The sequence below is a fragment of the Triticum aestivum genome, chromosome 5A (assembly GCF_018294505.1).
Source record: "Triticum aestivum cultivar Chinese Spring chromosome 5A, IWGSC CS RefSeq v2.1, whole genome shotgun sequence".
In the NCBI taxonomy this organism is placed as follows: Eukaryota; Viridiplantae; Streptophyta; class Magnoliopsida; order Poales; family Poaceae; genus Triticum; species Triticum aestivum.
The window spans coordinates 610,295,153-610,317,037 of NC_057806.1; positions in this window are offsets into that span (position 1 = coordinate 610,295,153).

Below are 21,885 nucleotides of genomic sequence, written 5' to 3' on the forward strand. Positions count from 1 at the left end.
CGAGTCCAAACGCGGCGGTGCGCTGCGGTTTCGCCTACAGGGGCTATTTGGCGCGCGCAGTGCAGCTACGGGGTGCGGACGCTCGTTCGCATCCAGCCGTAGTGGTGGCGCGGCCGGGGAGCGACCGGAGTGGAGCCGGCGACGACGAGTGCGGCGGCCGGAGCTCGGGTGCGCGCGGGGTTAGCGTTGCGGGGTGCAAGCGGGCAAGGGAAGGCGCTAGCGAGGCTCAACGCGGGGCAGCGAGCTCGGTGGACACGCGTCTGGGACCAAATGGTCACCGGAGCGTTGCCGCTGACGAGCTCGGGCGGCGGCACGGTTCGGTCGACAAGGGGGTGACGGCTGCGGGGCGTAAACGAGCTCGGGAAGAGGGGGAACAGACGCAGAATCTCACAGTGGAGGCAACAGAATGGTCAGCGGGCTCGGGGATGAGTCGGAGACGACGGACAGTGCCGATGATCTCGGCGGCTGAGAGGTTGAAGACGATGGTGATGACGTCGTTGTGGTGCGCCCCAGCTGGCTTGGCTCGGTGGAGATGACGAAGACGACATCATGGAGCTCCTGGGCAAGTCCAGGGGCGAGGGGGAGGCAGTGTCCGCGGCAACGGCGAGCGGTGGCGTTGGCTGCGCTCGGGTGTGTGCGAGAGAGGGTGACAGAGGAGAGGAGAAGCACGGGGGAGAGTGACAGGGGGTCGGGGAGGCTGCGTGGTGTCTCCAGGGGCGTCTAGAGGGAGGCGGCAAGCAGGAGGTGGCCGGGCGTGCGCCGGCGTGCGTCCGCCACGCGCTCGGCGTCCTCCGGGCGCGGTGGAGAAGACGACTGGCAGGGCCAGTTGGCTGGGCCGGCCAGCTGGGTCGCCAGTGGCAGGCCTCAGGTAAGGCCCAGGTAAGCCTTTTCCCTTTTTTGTTTTCTTTTCTATTTCTGACATTTGGTTTTGACTTAAAAATAAATACCAGCACAAATATAAAAATGTTGAAATTCCTTGTGACCACTAGTTATAATATACCAGAGGCCCTCACCAAATTCCAACATTTTTGGAGCCTCTAAAATATTTATATTATTTTAAACAGCTCCAATTCAAATACATATGGGTTCATTCAAAAATCCAAAATGTTTAGCAAAAATGTGAATCACCTCTGGTTGTTGCTTGCAACATTTTCCAAAGACCATGAACATTTTTGAAGAGCATTTTGGGTTTATTGAAATTCCAATTTTAATTTGAACCTATTTGAATTTGCTTTGGTGCTAGGGTTTGAAACATCCCCATTTCAAATTCATTTGAAATTTAAACATGATGCACAAAGCAAACCTATAACATACCAGAACTAGGGATGTGACACACACTTTCCTGGGTCAGGCCGGCCTCGGCCAAACAATACGCCGCAACCCGACCTAGGCTTAATAAAGAGGTCAACACGCCGGACTAAGCCTATGCCCCCAGGGGTCATGGGCCATCTCCCAGGGAACTCCTGCACATTGCGTACGCGGCCGGTGAGCAGACCTAGCTACCTCCTTCAACAAGGCAGGAGCTTACGCAGTCCAACCCGGCGCGCGCCGCTCAGTCGCTGACGTCTATTAAGCTTCGGCCGATGTATACGACGCAGAACGCCCATACTATGCCCACGTGATGGTTAGTGGTATTAGGCCAATGGCCCCTCGGATCAAATATCCAAATCGTAGTGGATTAGGAGCACGCGGCAACTAGCAGAGACTCGCGATCGATGTGACCCCGTCGCCCCGTCTCGAGTACTTGCGGCAAGGGCTAAGGATGCCCGACCACGCCTCGTAAGTATCTCGCTTGCACCTTCCAGGTCAACCCGACTCCACATCACTCGCTATTAAGCTTGCGCGGGTACCCCTCAGGGCCGACCCGTCTTTAGTAACATGGCTCAGTGCAAATTCATTGTAACCATAGTAATTGTGTGTCTAACACCAAGGGGAAAACCCGAGGAATCACCCCCGGTGAATTCCACTCGATGTTATCATCAAGGTGAACGTAAGAGGATCCACCCTCGAGGTTCACATTTGATGAGTTGCACGATAGAGCCATAACGGAAGTGGTTAAGGAGGAAATCACCCTCGATGACCTCGACCGTATAGCTACACTACAGAGATCTCATCTGGAGTGACATAAGAGGTTCCACCCTCGGCACTTGATAGTAACTCTACAGGGTCGTACAACTAGGGGGTGATGTGCGGTGTCGCGGCCTGGACATCGATCACGTGATCGAGTCATCGAACATAAATTGGGGCAACTGGGACAAGCTGGGGGTCACTGATGGATCACTAACCAACCTATACTAACCAGTTTAGGATAAGCAGGTAAGGTATGAAAGCAGGTAACAACAACAGGCTATGCATCAGAGTAGGATCATACAGAAAGCAGTAGCAGTTCTAATGCAAGCATGAGAGGGAAAGAAATGGGCGATATCGGAATGCTCAAGGGGGGTTTGCTTGCCTGGAAGTTCTGCTGAAAAGGAAGAAGTGTCGTCGACGATGTAGTAGATCACAGGGGCGGCATCGGTCTCGGGGTCTACCGGAGAGAAGAGGGGGAAGAAACAGTAAATATAAAGCAACATAGCATCAGAAAGCATAACATGACGATACGTAGCGCGAGGGTCGACCTAAAGCAGTACTACACGTTGCAGACGAAGGGAATAAACATTCGAGGATGATTTCCCAGCGGTAGACGGATTCCGGACAGAGGAAAAGAGGGGGAAAGTTCCATGTTCAACATGCTAGGGGCATGTGACAGATGAACGGACCGCGTATTCGGATTCGTTGGGTTTTTCTGAGCAACTTTCATGTAGAAAACTCTTGATAACCCACAAGTATAGGGGATCGCAATAGTTTTCGATAAGTAAGAGTGTCGAACCCAACGAGGAGCTAAAGGTAGAACAAATATTCCCTCAAGTTCTATCGACCACCGATACAACTCTACGCACGCTTGACGTTCGCTTTACCTAGAATAAGTATGAAACTAGAAGTACTTTGTAGGTGTTGTTGGATAGGTTTGCAAGATAATAAAGAGTACGTAAATAAAAAGTAGGGGCTGTTTAGATAAAGAAACAATAAAATAAATATAGCGAGTGTGGAAAAGTGGTGGTAGGAGTTGCGAAATTGTCCCTAAGCAATTGACTACTTTACTAGACCGATAACAAGTATTATGTGGGAGAGGCCACTGCTAGCATGTCATCCCTTACTTGGAATTCTATGCACTTATGATTGGAACTATTAGCAAGCATCCGCAACTACTAATGTTCATTAAGGTAAAACCCAACCATAGCATTAAGATATATTGGTCCCCCTTCAATCCCTTATGCATCAATTTCTATGCTAGGTTGAAGCTTCTGTCACTCTTGCCCTCCAATACATAGTCCTATCAACATACAACTAACCCTAGGGTGTGATCCACGCGCGCAATCATATGATGGGCACCAAAGGACAGCAACATAACCACAAGCAAATTAAATGAACCATAGCAATTCATCAACCACCGATAGGACAACGAAAATCTACTCAGACATCATAGGATGGCAACACATCATTGGATAATAATATGAAGCATAAAGCACCATGTTCAAGTAAAGGGTACATCAGGTTGCGGGAGAGTGGACCGCTGTAGATAGAGGGGGGAAGGTGATGGAGATGTTGGTGAAGATGGCAGAGGTGTTGGTGATGATCGCGGTGATGATGATTATGGCCACGGCGGCGTTCCGGTGCCACCGAAGGAGAGGGGGAGAGGGGCCCCCTTCTTCCTCTTCTTCCTTGACCTCCTCCCTAGATGGGAGAAGGGTTTCCCCTCTGGTCCTTGGCCTCCATGGCATGGGAGGGGCGAGAGCCCCTCCGAGATTGGATCTATCTCTCTGTTTCTCTCTAGTTCTGCGTTCTGTTCTGGCTTTGTTTCACGTTTCGTATATATATGGAGATCCGTAACTCCGATTGGCCTGAAACCTTCGCTGTGATTTTTTTTTTGAATATTAGTTTTCTTGCGCCAAAAGAAGAGCGACAACCGCCTTACGGTGGGCTTACAAGGGTAGGGGGCGCGCCCTAAGGGGGGGTGCCCCCCTGCCTCGTGACCACCTCGGGCACTGGTTCGCGTTGATTTTCCTTCCGAATTTTCCATATTTTCCAAAAATAAGCTCTGCCCGTTTTTACCCCGTTTGGACTCCGTTTGATATGGATATTCTGTGAAACCAAAAACATGCAACAGACAGGAACTGGCACAGGGCACTAGATCAATATGTTAGTCCCAAAAATAATATAAAAAGTTGCCAAAAAGTATATGAAAGTTGAATAATATTGGCATGGAACAATAAAAAATTATAGATACGACGGAGACGTCTCAACATCCCCAAGCTTAATTCCTGCTCGTCCTCGAGTAGGTAATGATAAAAAATTGATGTGGAATGCTACCTAGCATAATCTTGATCATATGTCTAATCATGGCAAGAATGTTAAGACACGAGTGATTCAAAGCAATAGTCTATCCTTTGACATTAAGACAATAATACTTCAAGCATACTAATAAAGCAATCATGTATTTTCAAAATAACATGGCCAAAGAAAGTTATCCCTACAAAATCATATAGTCTGGCTATGCTCCATCTTCACCACACAAAATATTCAAATCATGCACAACCCGATGACAATCCAAGCCATTGTTTCATACTTTTGACGTTCTCAAACCTTTTCAACTTTTACGCAATACATGAGTGTGAGCCATGGACATAGCACTATAGGTGCAATAGAATATGATGGTGGAGGAGACAAAAAGGAGAAGATAGTCTCACATCAAGTAGGCGTATCAACGGGCTATGGAGATGCCCATTAATAGATATCAATGTGAGTGAGTAGGGATTGCCATGCAATGGATGCACTAGAGCTATAAGTATATGAAAGCTCAAACTGAAACTAAGTGGGTGTGCATCCAACTTGCTTGCTCATGAAGACCTCGGGCATTTGAGGAAGCCCATCATCGGAAAATACAAGCCAAGTTCTATAATGAAAATTCCCACTAGTATATAAAAGTGTTAACTCAAGATACTCTCTACATGAAGAACATGGTGCTACTTTGAAGCACAAGTGTGGTAAAAGGATAGTAACATTGCCCCCCTTTTTTTTCTTTTTTTGCGGGCTTCTTTGGCCCCCTTTTTTTATTTAGGCTTCTTTGGCCTCTCCCTTTTTTTGGGCAATGCTCTAATAATGATGATCATCACACTTTTATTTACTTACAACTCAATATTACAACTCGATACTAGAACAAAGATATGACTCTATATGAATGCCTCCGGCGGTGTACTGGGATGTGCAATGATCTAGCGTAGCAATGACATCAAAAAACGGACAAGCCATGAAAACATCATGCTAGCTATCTTACGATCATGCTAAGCAATATGACAATAAATGCTCAAGTCATGTATATGATGATGATGGAAGTTGCATGGCAATATATCTCGGAATGGCTATGGAAATGCCATAATAGGTAGGTATGGTGGCTGTTTTGAGGAAGATATAAGGAGGTTTATGTGTGATAGAGCGTATCATATCACGGGGTTTGGATGCACCGGCGAAGTTTGCACCAACTCTCGAGGTGAGAAAGGGCAATGCACGGTACCGAAGAGGCTAGCAATGATGGAAGGGTGAGAGTGCGTATAATCCATGGACTCAACATTAGTCATAAAGAACTCACATACTTATTGCAAAAATCTATTAGTCATCGAAACAAAGTACTACGCGCATGCTCCTAGGGGGATAGATTGGTAGGAAAAAACCATCGCTCGTCCCCGACTGCCACTCATAAGGAAGACAATCAATAAACACCTCATGCTCTGACTTCGTTACATAACGGTTCACCATACGTGCATGCTACGGGACTTGCAAACCTCAACACAAGTATTTCTCAATTTCACAATTACTCAACTAGCACGACTCTAATATCACCACCTTTATATCGCAAAACTATTGCAAGGAATCAAACATATCATATTCAGCGATCTACAAGTTTATGTAGGATTTAATGACTAACCATGTGAATGACCAGTTCCTGTCATCTCTCTAAATAGATATAAGTGAAGCAAGAGAGTTTAATTCTTCCTACAAAAGATATGCCCATGCTCTAACAAATATAAGTGAAGCAAAAGAGAATTCTACAAATGGCGGTTGTCTAAGTGAAGAGAAACAGGCAATCCAAACTTCAAATGATATAAGTGAAGCACATGAAGCATTCTATAAATCAACCAAGGACTATCTCATACCAGCATGGTGCAAAAAAAAGAAACATGAAAACTAAAGCAAAGACGCTCCAAGATTGCACATATCGCATGAACGAAACGAATCTGAAAACATACCGATATTTGTTGAAAAAAGAGGGGATGCCTCCCCAGCATCCCCAAGCTTGGACGCTTGAGTCTCCTTGAATATTTACTTGGGGTGCCTCGGGCATCCCCAAGCTTGAGCTCTTGCCTCTCTTCCTTCTTCTCACATCGAGACTTCTCGATCATCGAACACTTCATCCACACAAAACTCCAACAGAAAACTCGGTAAGATCCATTAGTATAATAAAGCAAATCACCACTCTATGTACTGTTGTAAACCAATTCATATATTGCATTGTGTCTACTGTAATATAACTTTTCATGGCTTAATCCACTGATATAAATTGATAGTTTCATCAAAACAAGCAAACTATGCATCAAAAAAAGAATCTGTCTAAAACAGAACAGTCTGTAATAATCTGAACATTCACCATACTTCTAGTACTTGAAAAATTCTGCCAAAATTAGGAAAAATAAACCATTTGTACAGCAAGACAGTGCAAATAGTATCAGAAGCATTTGACGTTCCAGTAAAAAAATTAAAATTCGCGCACTACAGCCAAAGTTTCTGTCATGCACCGTACATACCAACAAGCATTGTAAACATCCTAAAGGAAAACCTTGGCACATTATTTTTATAATACAATGGAATTGTACAAGGTGATAATTATTTTTGTTGAAAAGTTTCTGTAATTAAGATTCACAAAGTTCCCATGGGCATGAACAAAGTTCAAGGACGTCCCCCATTTTCACAATGCTCGTCTCTATCACTTTCACTTTCCTTTTTGAAAAAGTTTTGGGTTCCCCTCTTTATTTTTGTTGTTTTTAAACTATATAAAAGCACTCAACAGAAATAAATGGCTCTCTAAAACTTCCGGGTTGTCTCCCTGGCAGCGCTTTCTTTAAAGCCATTAAGCTAGGCATATAGTGCTCAAGTAGTGAATCCACCCGGATCCCAAGGTATATAAAAGCCAATTTTAATTAGCAATGATTTGGCATTTAGTAGTGAGCACAAAGCAACATATATCATACAACAACGAAGTCTAACTCTCTTCCTATGCATCGGCATGTCATAAAGGAACAATACATGCACACAAAGTAAAGGCCAATGCACAGTATAAACAGTGTCTTGCAATTTTATCATGTTGGAAACATGGAGAGGTGGAGATATAGTTCCTCTCTCATAATAATTGCAAGTAGGAGCAGCAAGCACATGCATATTATATTTATCCAAATCATCATGTGCAACGGTAAAAGGCAACCCATCAATATAATCCTCAATAAGTGCAAACTTCTCCGATATAGTATAATCGTGAGAATTCAAAAAGATAATAGGATTATCATGCGTGGGTGCAATAACAACAATTTCATGTTTAACATAAGTAACTATAGAAAGTTCATCTCCATAATCATAATTCATATTGGCATCTTGGCCATAAGCATAGCAAGCATCATCAAAAAGGGATATTTCAAAAGAATCAATGGGATCATAACAATCATCATAGCAATCATCCTTCGGTAAGCACGAAGGGGAATTAAACAATGTATGAGTTGAAGAGTTACTCTCGTTAGAAGGTGGGCACGGGTGATCAATCCGCTCTTCCTCCTTTTGTTCTTCGCTCTCCTCATCATCTTTTTCATCCAATGAGCTCACAGTTTCATCAATTTCTTCTTCCATAGCTTCCTGCAAAATATTAGTCTCTTCTTGGACAGCGGAGACTTTCTCAATAAATGCATTAATATAGTAATTGTATTCATAATTTTCATAGCAATATCTAAGTATAGCAAGATTTTTAGGCCTATAAACATCATCATCTAAAGCTTCATACTTTTCAAACAAATATTCAATTTCATAAGCAGCCATAAAAGCAACAAATTCTTTTATTTGTTCCACATCATAGTAATCATATATACCATTAGAATAAGAAGCTAAGGTTTCATTAACATTAAATTTGCATGAAAAGGGAAGGTGTGGAGCCTTCATCCTAGGGCAACAAGTAATATCATATCTCAAGCATAGTTGCCAAGCATACCAACGCAACATAATAAATTGGTCCCATAATAGTTTCCCTTTTTGTGTCAAGTGATAATCCCTAAAGTATTCACGTTGATCCAACGTGTCTCCCATTATAAAGTTGAATGGGGTTTTCTCAGGATTATCAAAGTAGTACTTAATATCTTTCACATAATGAGAATCGAGGGTTTTAGGAGTTATCCCATCTCCATGAGTAGCAAGTACACCTAATTTTTTTGGTATTTTGCGTTCCATATCCATAACTAAAGATAGAAAACAACTAAGAACAACAAATAAAAATTACTTAGTGATAAAGCAAACAAGCACACATGAGAATATTCACCCCACGCTATTGCTCCCCAGCAATGGCGCCAAAAAAAGGTCTTGATAACCCACAAGTATAGGGGATCGCAACAGTTTTCGATAAGTAAGAGTGTCGAACCCAACGAGGAGCTAAAGGTAGAACAAATATTCCCTCAAGTTCTATCGACCACCGATACAACTCTACGCACGCTTGACGTTCGCTTTACCTAGAACAAGTATGAAACTAGAAGTACTTTGTAGGTGTTGTTGGATAGGTTTGCAAGATAATAAAGTGTAACACCCTCGATGTGACTATATCTCCCACGTGTCGAGGCACGACTTAGAGGCATAATCGCATTGAAGGCATATGTCGCAAGTTAGGCAATCTTCACAACATCTCATGTAATATAAATAATAAAGGGGAGATACAAAGTTGGCTTACACTCGCCACGTCAATCAAGTACATAAATAACATTACATCATTCAAACACTCATGGCCCGACTACGGCGCCAAAATAAAAAATAACCCAACATGCGACACGGTCCCGATCACCCCCAACTGGGCACCACTACTAATCATCAGGAAAGGAAACATAGTATCGTTGAGAGTCCTCGTCGAACTCCCACTTAAGCTCAAGCACGTCACCTGGAGCAGAATCATCAGGCCCTGCATCTGGTGTAATAGTAATCTGTGAGCCACAGGGACTCAGCAATCTCGCACCCTCGCGATCAAGACTATTTAAGCTTATAGGTAAGGCAAGGTAAAATATGTGGAGTTGCAGCAAGCGACTAGCAAATATGGTGGCTATCCTGTTCGCAAAAGCGAGCGAGAGGAGGAGGCAAAGCGCGAGCGAGTAACTAGAGACCAACCTGCGCAAGCATTACTCCAACACCATGTCCACTTCCCGGACTCCGCCGAGAAGAGGCCATCACAGTAACTCACATGATTGATTCATTTTAAATAAGTTAAGGTTCAAGTTATCTACAACCGAACATTAATAAATTCCCATCTACCCATAACCGCGGGCACGGCTTTCGAAAGTTCAAATCCCTGCAGGGGAGTCCCAACTTAGCCCATGACAAGCTCTCACGGTCAACGAAGGAATAGACCTCCTCCCGAGATGTTCCGATCAGACTCGGTATCTCGGTTCTTCAAGACACTTCGACAGGTTAAAACAAGACCAGCAACACCGCCCGAATGTGCCGACAAATCCCGATAGGAGCTGCACATATCTCGTTCTCAGGGCACACTCAGATGAGCAAGACGTCGGGTAGGCCAGCCCAGAGTTGCCCCTGGTGGCCCCGGACATCGCTCGGTTTGACCAACACTCAGAGGAGCACTGGCCCGGGGGGGGGGGGGTTAAAATAAGATGACCCTCGGGCTCCGAAAACCCAAGGGAAAAAGAGGCTAGGTGGCAAATGGTAAGACCAAGGTTGCGCATTGCTGGAAAAGCTTTAATCAAGGCAAACTATCAAGGGGTTCCCATTATAACCCAACCGCGTAAGGAACGCAAAATCCGGGAACATAACACCGATATGACGGAAACTAGGGCGGCAAGAGTGGAACAAAACACTAGGCGAGAGGCCGAGCCTTCCACCCTTTACCAAGTATATAGATGCATTAAGATAACATGGCAATATAATGATATCCCAACAAGTAAATAAATGTTCCAACAAGGAACGACCTCCAATCTTCACCTGCAACTAGCAATGCTATAAGAGGGGTTGAGCAAAGCGGTAACATAGCCAAACAACGGTTTGCTAGGACATGGTGGGTTAGAGGTTTGACATGCCAATTTGGGAGGCTTGAAAGCAAGTGGTAGGCATCGTAGCATTGGCATAGCAAAAGAGCGAGCATCTAGCAAAGCAAAGATAGTAGTGATTTCGAGGGTATGATCATCTTACCTGCAAAGTTGTCAGAGTGGACTAGATCCTCGAAAGCAAACTCAACGGGCTCCTCGTTAGCGAACTCGTCTCCCGGCTCTACCCAAACAAGGCAAACAAGCAAACGGAACACAATCAACCACTTGCAAAGCTCAAACAATAAGATGCAAAGATGGTATGCTAGATGCGATGCGGAAAGCATGAACCTGGCCTCAACTTAGAAATCCAAGTGTGCCACTAGAAAGATGAGATGAAATCGCTTGAAAACGATATAAAGAACGCCGGAATCAGAGTTACGGTTTGGAAATGGCAAGCAATTCAAATATGACCACGTTCTGCGATTTACAGCAAGTAGCCATCTAAATGCAATGAGATGAACATGCTACCGCACCCAAACATGACAACAAAATACATGTCAGGGATGCATTCAAGATTCTTAACAAAAGTCTAGCACTGAGCTATGGCCAATTCATCCATTAACAGGTTCAAACAAGCATGGCAAAAATGCATATGGTAAACAGATCTCAGACTTAGTGAAATTAACACTTGTCTGGAATTTCAGATCAGGTAGCACACTTCAGAGCAACAAAACTATATGCTACGGGACCTGAACATGGCAAAGTAAAGCATGGCATGGAGCTACTTAAAGAGCTTACAAAAGTCCCTTAGTGACCTTGAGCCAAAAGGGATCATAAAATACAATTGCAAGCATGTGAACATGGCAAAAACATAATGAGTTCTTAGACTTAGTGAAAACCAGAGCATGTTGAAACAGGTATCAAGTATGCATGTTTACGAGCTCGATGCACTCACTACGGAGCAAGTCATGACAATCTAAGCATACACCCATGAAGAATACACAAAATGCAATCTAGACATGGCAAGAACAATAGCATAGCATGCACGGATCAACTACAACATCATCGGCAAAATCGCTAACAAGTAGACAATCTGCCTAGATTCACGAAGTAGCAAAAGTAGAGCTTGATTGACTCAAGCTAGGTTTCTCCATAATTGAAAACAAAGACATGGATGGATAGAGAACTACAAGATTAACAAAACATCCTTACTGATCATCCTCAAAAGAGGCACGGATCACTCGGAAACAACATGAACATATGGCAACATGAGATAAACAGCTCAAGGACTTAGTGGAATTGCTAAGTCCCTGAAATCAGCATTACCAAGTGCCTCACTTTGCAAGCTTGTGCTAGTCACCACACACATCACAAAAATACATGGGTTGCACCTCTGGAAAGATGGCAAATCCCTTAGCAAAACATAGGTAGAGCTCATGGGCATATCATGCACACAATAATCATGGCAAAAATGACAAATATCTAAATGGAGTAGCAGATCTGACAATTATCTCAAGTAGCACTCTTCTAACCGCATTTCGGGCATCAAGATGAACTCAAATGAAAATGATGTAATGGAATGAAATGATGTACTCTCTGAGGCAAACATTTTGATATGCTATATGCCCAAAACGGAGCTACGGATGCGGAGTTACGACATGATGAAGAGGAGCATATGGATCTGAGAATTTGAGGACTTAGTAGAAATTCACCACCTCGCGGTTAGGGTTTACTGTAGCTCCTGATCCAGATCTGGCGAAGAGAACCGTAGCGGCGGCGGATCCGAGGCTCGCCGGCGACGGGAGCTTGCGGCGGCCGGCGTTCGTCGCGGTTTGCGCCAGGGAGGGAGCGGACCGGATCCAGGGGCTCCTGGGGAGTGCGGCGCGTCGCGGTGGCGCGTCTCCGGCGAGGAGCGGCGTCGGGGCGGAAGCTCGGCGGCGGCGGGTGGCGGCGCGCGACATGGCAGGCGGAGGTTGGCGTTGGCGGATCCGGACGCGTCCGGCTCCGTCCGGATGTGTCCGACGGCGGCGGAGATCCGATTTTTTAGGGTTAGGGGGGAGAAGATCCAGGAATTGGAAATGGGGTTCTATTTATAGAGGTAGAGGGAGCTAGGAGAGTCCAAATGAGGTGCGGTTTTCGGCCACGCGATTGTGATCGAACGCTCTAGATGATGGAGAAGGTTTTGGTGGGTTTTGGGCCAACTTTGAGGGGTGTTGGGCTGCAACACACACGAGGCCTTTTCGGTCCCTCGGTTAACCGTTGGAGTATCAAACGAAGTCCAAATGGTACGAAACTTGACAGGCGGTCTACCGGTAGTAAACCAAGACCGCTTGGCAAGTCTCGGTCCAATCCAGAAATGTTTAATCCCCACACACGAAAGAAAGGTAGAAATGACCACCGGAGTAAAACGAAGCGCCGGAATGCAAAACGGACAACGGAGAAAATGCTCGAATGCATGAGATGAACACGTATGCAAATGCAATGCACATGATGACATGATATGAGATGCTTGACAACGATAACAACACACGGGGACAAAGACCCGAACCCGAGAAAATAAAATAACTTAACGCCGGAAACGACAAGAGTTGGAATACATATTGGGTAAGTTACATCCGGGGTGTTACAACACTCCACCACTACGAAAGGATCTCGTCCCGAGATCTAGGACTGAAAGAACGCCGAGTACTCAGAACGGAGGTGATCCTCCCGTTCCCAGGTAGCTTCACGGTCGGAATGGTGTGACCACTTGACTTTGAGGAATTTGATTGACTTGTTGCGAGTCTTGCGTTCAGTCTCTTCAAGAATAGCAACGGGGTGCTCACGATAGGAGAGATCTTCTTGGAGCTCAATGTCCTCGAAGTTGACGGTGCGGTCAGGAGTCTTGAAGCACTTTCGGAGCTGAGAGACATGGAACACGTCATGAACATTTGCAAAGTTTGAAGGAAGCTCGAGTTGATAGGCGAGATCGCCTCTCTTGCTGACAATCTTGAAAGGTCCCACGTATCTGGGGGCAAGCTTCCCTTTGATACCGAAGCGAAATGTACCTTTCATAGGAGAGACACGGAGGTAAACATGATCTCCAATCTCGAAAGCCAAATCACGGTGATTACTATCATAGTAGCTCTTCTGGCGGGATTGGGCTGCTTTGAGGTTATCTCGAATGACTTTGCACATTTCCTCTGCCTCTGTGATTAAGTCATTTCCGAGAAGCTGACGTTCACCGGTTTCGAACCAGTTGAGAGGGGTACGACACTTCCTGCCATACAGAATTTCAAATGGGGCCTTGCCCGAACTTGCTTGAAAATTGTTGTTTTAGGAGAATTCAGCATAAGGAAGACAATCCTCCCACTTCATGCCGAAGGAGATCACACAAGCCCTGAGCATATCTTCAAGAATCTGATTGACACGCTCGACTTGGCCGCTAGTTTGAGGATGGAAAGTTGTGCTGAAGCGGATGTTGGTGCCCATGGCCTTCTGAAAAGAATCCCAAAACTTGGAGGTAAAGATGCTGCCACGGTCTGAAGAGATCACTTGTGGAATACCGTGCAGAGAGACAATTCGAGAGGTATAGAGTTCCGCCAATTGAGCTGCAGTGATTGACTCTTTGATAGGCAGAAAGTGAGCCACTTTGGTGAGTTTGTCGATGACAACGAATATAGCATCATTGCCATGCTTGGACTTTGGAAACCCAGTCACGAAGTCCATCTCAATGTGGTCAAACTTCCATTCTGGAATGGCAAGAGGTTGGAGGAGACCAGCTGGCCTTTGGTGTTCTGCCTTCACTATTCTGCAGACATCACATTCATTCACGAACTGAGCAATCTCGCGCTTCATTCGAGTCCACCAATAAGCCTGCTTGAGGTCCTGATACATCTTCATGCTCCCAGGGTGGATGGAGAGGAGAGAATTGTGAGCCTCATTCATGATCACTTTACGGAGGTCACCTTTGGGTACAACAATACGATCCTCGAAGAAGAGAGCGTCCTTGTCATCAAGGCGGTAGCACTTGTACTTGGGTTGACTCTTGGCAATCCCAATCTTCACCTTTTTCACCATAGCATCAAGAAGCTGAGCTTGGCGAATCTGGTCTTCCAAGGTAGGAGAGACTTGAAGGTTGGCGAGGAAACCTTGAGGAACAACTTGCAGATTAAGTTTGCGGAAAGCTTCACAAAGCTCGGGTTGATAAGGCTTGAGAATCAGATTGTTGCAATAAGCTTTCCTGCTCAATGCGTCAGCAATCACATTGGCCTTGCCTGGAGTATACTCGATACTCAAATTATACTCTTGAATCATTTCGACCCATCGAGTCTGCCTGAGGTTGAGATTAGGCTGAGTGAAGATGCACTTGAGACTCTTGTGATCAGTGAAAATGTCCACTTTTCTTCCCAATAAGAGATGTCTCCAAGTCAAAAGAGCATGCACAACTGCCGCCAACTCGAGATCATGAGTGGGGTAGTTCTACTCATTGGGCTTCAACTGGCGAGAGGTATAAGCAACAACTTTCTTCTCTTGCATCAACACTGCACCAAGACCTTGGAGAGAGGCATCACAAAAGACCTTGTACGGCTTGGATTCATCAGGCGGAGTCAGAACTGGAGTAGTGATCAATTTCTCTTTCAAAGTGTTGAAAGCAATGTCACACTCCGGAGACCAAATGTACTTGACGTGCTTCTGAAGATGATTTGAGAGAGGCTTCGCGATCTTAGAAAAGTTTTCAACGAATCTTCGACAATAGCTTGCGAGACCGAGGAAGCTGCGGAGTTGCTTCACGTTCTGAGGAGGTTCCCAATTCACAATTGCAGACACCTTCTCAGGATTCACGGCAATGCCCTTGGCAGAGATGATATGACCAAGATAAAGAACCTCATCGAGCCAAAATTCGCACTTGGAGAACTTGGCGTAGAACTTGTGTTCCCTCAACTTATCGAGTACCAAACGCAAGTGCTTGGCATGATCTTCCTTGTTCTTCGAGAAAACCAGAATGTCGTCGAGATAGACCAAAACGAAGTCATTGGTATAAGCGTTGAAGATGAAGTTCATCATGCGAGAGAACGTCGGAGGAGCGTTGACGAGGCCAAAAGACATGACAGTGTATTCATAAGAACCATAGCTTGTCCTGAAAGCTGTCTTGGGAATATCTTGTTCACGGATTCGAATCTGATGATAACCCATACGAAGATCAAGCTTGGAGAATACTTGGGCACCTTTGAGTTGTTCGAACAGCTCGTTGATGTTGGGAAGTGGGTATTTATTCTTAATGGTCTTCTTGTTCAATGGACGGTAATCAACACAAAGTTGGTCCGTTCCATCCTTCTTCCTCACAAAAAGAACACCACAACCCCACGGAGAAGAACTAGGCCGGATGAGACCCATTCTCTCTTGAATATCGAGTTGCTTCTTCAGCTCCTTCAACTCTTCAGGTCCGAGCTTGTAAGGACGCTTGCACACAGGTTTCGTACCAGGCTCAAGATCAATGACGAATTCCACTGGCCGGTGCGAAGGCATTCCTAGGAGCTCTTCTAGAATGACGTCTTGATATTCGCAAACGACTGGAATTTATGAGATAGCATCTAGTTCACCCTTCTCATTGAGAGAAAATAGACGGGTGGTATCATCACGAGCGGCAAAGACAATTACATCCTCAGACGCATGAGTCAATTGAATCTGCCTGGAAGCACAATCAAGCTGAGCCTTGTGCTTAGAAAGCCAATCCATTCCGAGAATAAGATCAATATCCGAGTTACCAAGAACCACCGGAGAAGAGAGAAACTTGTAATCGCCCAACGTGATAGTAACATCCGGGGCCATAGCGCTTGCATTCATGAATTTACCCGGAGAAACAATAGATAACTGTCTAGGAAAATCTTGTAAAGGCAACTCATGCTTAGAAACAAATGGTCTCGAGACGAAACAATGCGATGCACCAGTGTCAAAAAGAACTTTGGCAGGAATATCGTTCACAGGAAGGTTACCCATAATGACATCTGACGAATCCTCTGCCTGAGCTGCATTCATCAAGTTGACCTTGGCGGACTTGGTGTTATGCTTGACGATAGCTGTACTTGCCGATCTCACAGGAGGAGGAGGAGGAAGACGCCTCTGATTGAGACACTTGTTGGCATAGTGACCCTTCTGTTGGCACTTGTTGCACGTGACCTCTGAAAGCGGATGGTGATACGGAGCACTCGATCCTGGAGCTTGAGACGAAGTCTTGTTCTGAAAGCCAGGGTTGGGTGGGTGGGAATATCCACTACCACCTTTGCTCTTCTGATACGGCTGACGGAACGGAGGAGGAGGAAGCCAATACTTCTGCTGCTTGGACACTTGAGTAGAGGAAGACGGAGTAGCATCTCTGACTCGCTTCTTGGAAGCATCACACCTCAGTTGAGCGGCCTCTTGCTTCAGTGCCATGTTGTAGAACTCATCGTACCTCAAGGGCTCGAAGAGAACAAGAGCTAGCTGGATTTCTTCTCTGAGACCACCCCTGAACTGGTATACCATGCTCTTCTCGTCAGGGACGTCCTGCTTGGCAAAGAGGGCGAGCTTCTGAAACAACTTGTTGTAGTCATAGACAGACAAAGAGCCTTGCTTCAGGTTGCGGAATTCCTCACGCTTGCTTTCAACCACGCTCTGAGGGATATGGTGAGCTCTGAAATCTTGACGGAATTCATCCCAAGTGATCACACGTCCACCTCTGGAATCCTTGTACTGCTGGAACCATTCTGCAGCTTGATCTTTGAGTTGGAAGGAAGCGAACTTGACGAAGTCCTCAGGCCTGACGTTACTGCACTTGAAATACTTACACAGATCCACGAGCCAATCGTCAGCATCAGTTGCCTCAACACAATTGCTGAAAGTTTTTGGCCCGTTAGCAAGGAACTGGTTGAGTGTAGCAAAGTGATTCTGATTGTTGCCTTGATTCCCTTGGTTGCCTTGATTGCGCTCTTGAAGAATTTGCATGATCAACTGTGTGTTTGCATTGGTTGCGGCCATCACAGCTTGCCATGCCTCCGGAGAAGGTGGAGGTGGTGGCGGATCTTGATTCTGATTCTGATTGGTGCTCTTAGCGGGAGCCATCCTGAAGAGGTTGACCACCGTTAGCACATAGACAGATAAATGAAGCTGAATCCAATGGAATGAAAATTGCAACATATAGTCTTCACATCCGAACAAAATGAACGAATGCATTCCTCTTGAAATGGTCACATATCCATAAATTGAGAAGCCACATAGAATTTAGGTAGAAATCAACAAGGTACGGATCAAGAACGAATAATCGGTAAGAAATCCCAATCTCAAACCAACTATCCATGGAAGAAGAACTAGAGCTACTAGAATTCCCACCTATGAAACTCCCGAACCTTTCCGGTTATGCAATCAGGTGTTGGGGATACAGGGGAAGCATAATATCTCACCCAAATCTAGCAAATCCTACATCCAGCTGTATCCATCCTTCAACACATAACTGAGAAAAACTTCGGAAACCATCTACCTCAACCTTCGAAAAGCATCCGTTATACAAGTTATGGTGATATTCTCGAACTCCCGCCCCAGTACTGGGTGGCGTCGAGGTTATCTCACCAACGAACTGCATAAAAGAGATTTTCGATGTCGGCATACTAAACTCAGGTATTCCAGAACTGCAACGATAAAATTATGACGACAACACCTCAGAGCTCAACTCCCCGGGACACTTCCACAAAACCCCTGACAGGAGGCACCAAGACAATCTTCTTGTCATAAAACCATCGGAACGATTCCAAGATACCCGCGTGATCCTAAATTTTTTTTTGTGAAATTTGAGAAGAGAAGAGTCAAAACTCTACGTCAGGATGCCTTACCAGAGCGATGAGGAGACTAGGAAGTAAAAAGAATTCCTAAACTCTCCGATATATAATTCCTAAATGACTAAAAACATTTTTCTAGACACAACTCGGCCGCTAAAAACGATCAAGCAATGGGGCTCCTAAGGTCGGGGAAGGCTCTGATTACCAACTTGTAACACCCTCGATGCGACTATATCTCCCACGTGTCGAGGCACGACTTAGAGGCATAATCGCATTGAAGGCATATGTGGCAAGTTAGGCAATCTTCACAACATCCCATGTAATATAAATAATAAAGGGGAGATACATAGTTGGCTTACACTAGCCACGTCAATCAAGTACATAAATAACATTACATCAATCAAACACTCATGGCCCGACTACGGCGCCAAAATAAAAGATAACCCAACATGCAACACGGTCTCGGTCACCCCCAACTGGGCACCACCACTGATCATCAGGAAAGGAAACATAGTATCATTGAGAGTCCTCGTCGAACTCCCACTTGAGCTCAACCGCGTCACCTGGAGCGGAATCATCAGGCCCTGCATCTGGTGTAATAGTAATATGTGAGCCACAGGGACTCAGCAATCTTGCACCCTCGCGATCAAGACTATTTAAGCTTATAGGTAAGGCAAGGTAAAATATGTGGAGCTGCAGCAAGCGACTAGCAAATATGGTGGCTATCCTGTTCGCAAAAGAGAGCGAGAGGATGCAAAGCGCGAGCGAGTAACTAGAGAGCAACCTGCGCAAGCATTACTCCAACACCGTGTCCACTTCCCAGACTCCGCCGAGAAGAGGCCATTACGGCAACTCACACGGTTGCTTCATTTTAAATAAATTAAGGTTCAAGTTATCTACAACCGGACATTAACAAATTCCCATCTGCCCATAATCGCGGGCACGACTTTCGAAAGTTCAAATCCCTGCAGGGGAGTCCCAACTTAGCCCATGACAAGCTCTCACAGTCAACGAAGGAATAGACCTCCTCCCGAGACGTTCCGATCAGACTCGGTATCTCGGTTCTTCAAGACACTTCGATAGGTTAAAACAAGACCAGCAACACCGCCTGAATGTGCCGACAAATCCCGATAGGAGCTGCACATATCTTCTCAAGGCACACTCAGATGAGCCAGACGTCGGGTAGGCCAGCCCAGAGTTGCCCCTGGTGGCCCCAGACATCGCTCGGTTTGACCAACACTCAGAGGAGCACTGGCCCGGGGGGGTTTAAAATAAGATGACCCTCGGGCTCCGGAAACCCAAGGGAAAAAGAGGCTAGGTGGCAAATGGTAAGACCAAGGTTGGGCATTGCTGGAAAAGCTTTAATCAAGGCGAACTATCAAGGGGTTCCCATTATAACCCAACCGCATAAGGAACGCAAAATCCGGGAACATAACACCGATATGATGGAAACTAGGGCGGCAAGAGTGGAACAAAACACTAGGCGAGAGGCCGAGCCTTCCACCCTTTACCAAGTATATAGATGCATTAAGATAACATGGCAATATAATGATATCCCAACAAGTAAATAAATGTTCCAACAAGGAACGGCCTCCAATCTTCACCTGCAACTAGCAATGCTATAAGAGGGGTTGAGCAAAGTGGTAACATAGCCAAACAACGGTTTGCTAGGACATGGTGGGTTAGAGGTTGGACATGGCAATTTGGGAGGCTTGAAAGCAAGTGGTAGGCATCGTAGCATTGGCATAGCAAAAGAGCGAGCATCTAGCAAAGCAAAGATAGTAGTGATTTCGAGGGTATGATCATCTTGCCTGCAAAGTTCTCAGAGTTGACTAGATCCTCGAAAGAAAACTCAACGGGCTCCTCGTTAGCGAACTCGTCTCCCGGCTCTACCCAAACAAGGCAAACAAGCAAATGGAACACAATCAACCACGTGCAAAGCTCAAACAATATGATGCAAAGATGGTATGCTATGCGGGATGCGATGCGGGATGCATATGCAAGATGTGACAGGGAAAGCATGAACCTGGCCTCAACTTGGAAATCCAAGTGTGCCACTGGAAAGATGAGATGAAATCGCTTGAAAACGATATAAAGATCGCCGGAATCAGAGTTACGGTTTGGAAATGGCAAGCAATTCAAATATGACCACGTTCTGCGATTTACACCAAGTAGCCATCTAAATGCAATGAGATGAACATGCTACAGCACCCAAACATGACAACAAAATACATGGCAGGGATGCATTCAAGATTCTTAACAAAAGTCTAGCACTGAGCTACGGCCAATTCATCCATTAACAGGTTCAAACAAGCATGGCAAAAATGCATATGGTAAACAGATCTCAGACTTAGTGAAATTAACACTTGTCTGGAATTTCAGATCAGGTAGCACACTTCGGAGCAACAAAACTATATGCTACGGGACCTGAACATGGCAAAGTAAAGCATGGCATGGAGCTATTGAAAGAGCTTACAAAAGTCCCTTAGTGACCTTGAGCCAAAAGGGATCATAAAATACAATTGCAAGCATGTGAACATGGCAAAAACATAATCAGTTCTCAGACTTGGTGAAAACTGGAGCATGCTGAAACAGGTATCAAGTAGGCATGTTTACGAGCTTGATGCACTCACTACGGAGCAAGTCATGACAATCTAAGCATACACCCATCAAGAATACACAAAATGCAAGCTAGACATGGCAAGAACAATAGCATAGCATGCACGGATCAACTACACCATCATCGGCAAAATCGCTAACAAGTAGACAATCTGCTCAGATTCATGAAGTAGCAAAAGTAGAGCTCGATTGACTCAAGCTAGGTTACTCCATAATTGCAAACAAAGACATGGATGGATAGAGCACTACAAGATTAACAAAACATCCTTACTGATCATCCTCAAAAGAGGCACGGATCACTCGGAAACAACATGAACATATGGCAACATGACATAAACAGCTCAAGGACTTAGTGGAATTGCTAAGTCCCTGAAATCAGCATTACCAAGTGCCTCACTTTGCAAGCTTGTGCTAGTCACCACACACATCACAAAAATACATGGGTTGCACCTCTCGAAAGATGGAAAATCCCTTAGCAAAACATAGGTAGAGCTCATGGGCATATCATGCACACAATAATCATGGCAAAAATGACAAATATCTAAATGGAGTAGCAGATCTGACAATTATCTCAAGTAGCACTCTTCTAACAGCATTTCGGGCATCAAGATGAACTCAAATGAAAATGATGCAATGGAATGAAATGATGTACTCTCTGAGGCGAACATTTCGATATGCTATATGCCCAAAACGGAGCTACGGATGCGGAGTTACGACATGATGAAGAGGAGCATATGGATCTGAGAATTTGAGGACTTAGTAGAAATTCACCACCTCGCGGTTAGGGTTTACTGTAGCTCCCGATCCAGATCTAGCGAAGAGCACCGTAGTGGCGTCGGATCCGAGGCTCGCCGGCGACGGGAGCTTGCGGCGGCCGGCGTTCGTCCCGGGGCGGCACCAGGGAGGGAGCGGACCGGATCCAGGGGCTCCTAGGGAGTGCGGCGCGGCGCGGTGGCGCGTCTCCGGCGAGGAGCGGCGTCGGGGAGGAAGCTCGGCGGCGGACGGCAAGGAAGCAGCGGTCGGCACGGCCGGCCGGCAATGGCGCCGCGGTGGCGCAACGGAGAAGGCGGCGGCGCGGGCAAGGAGGAGTGGGGCGGCGCGGGAAG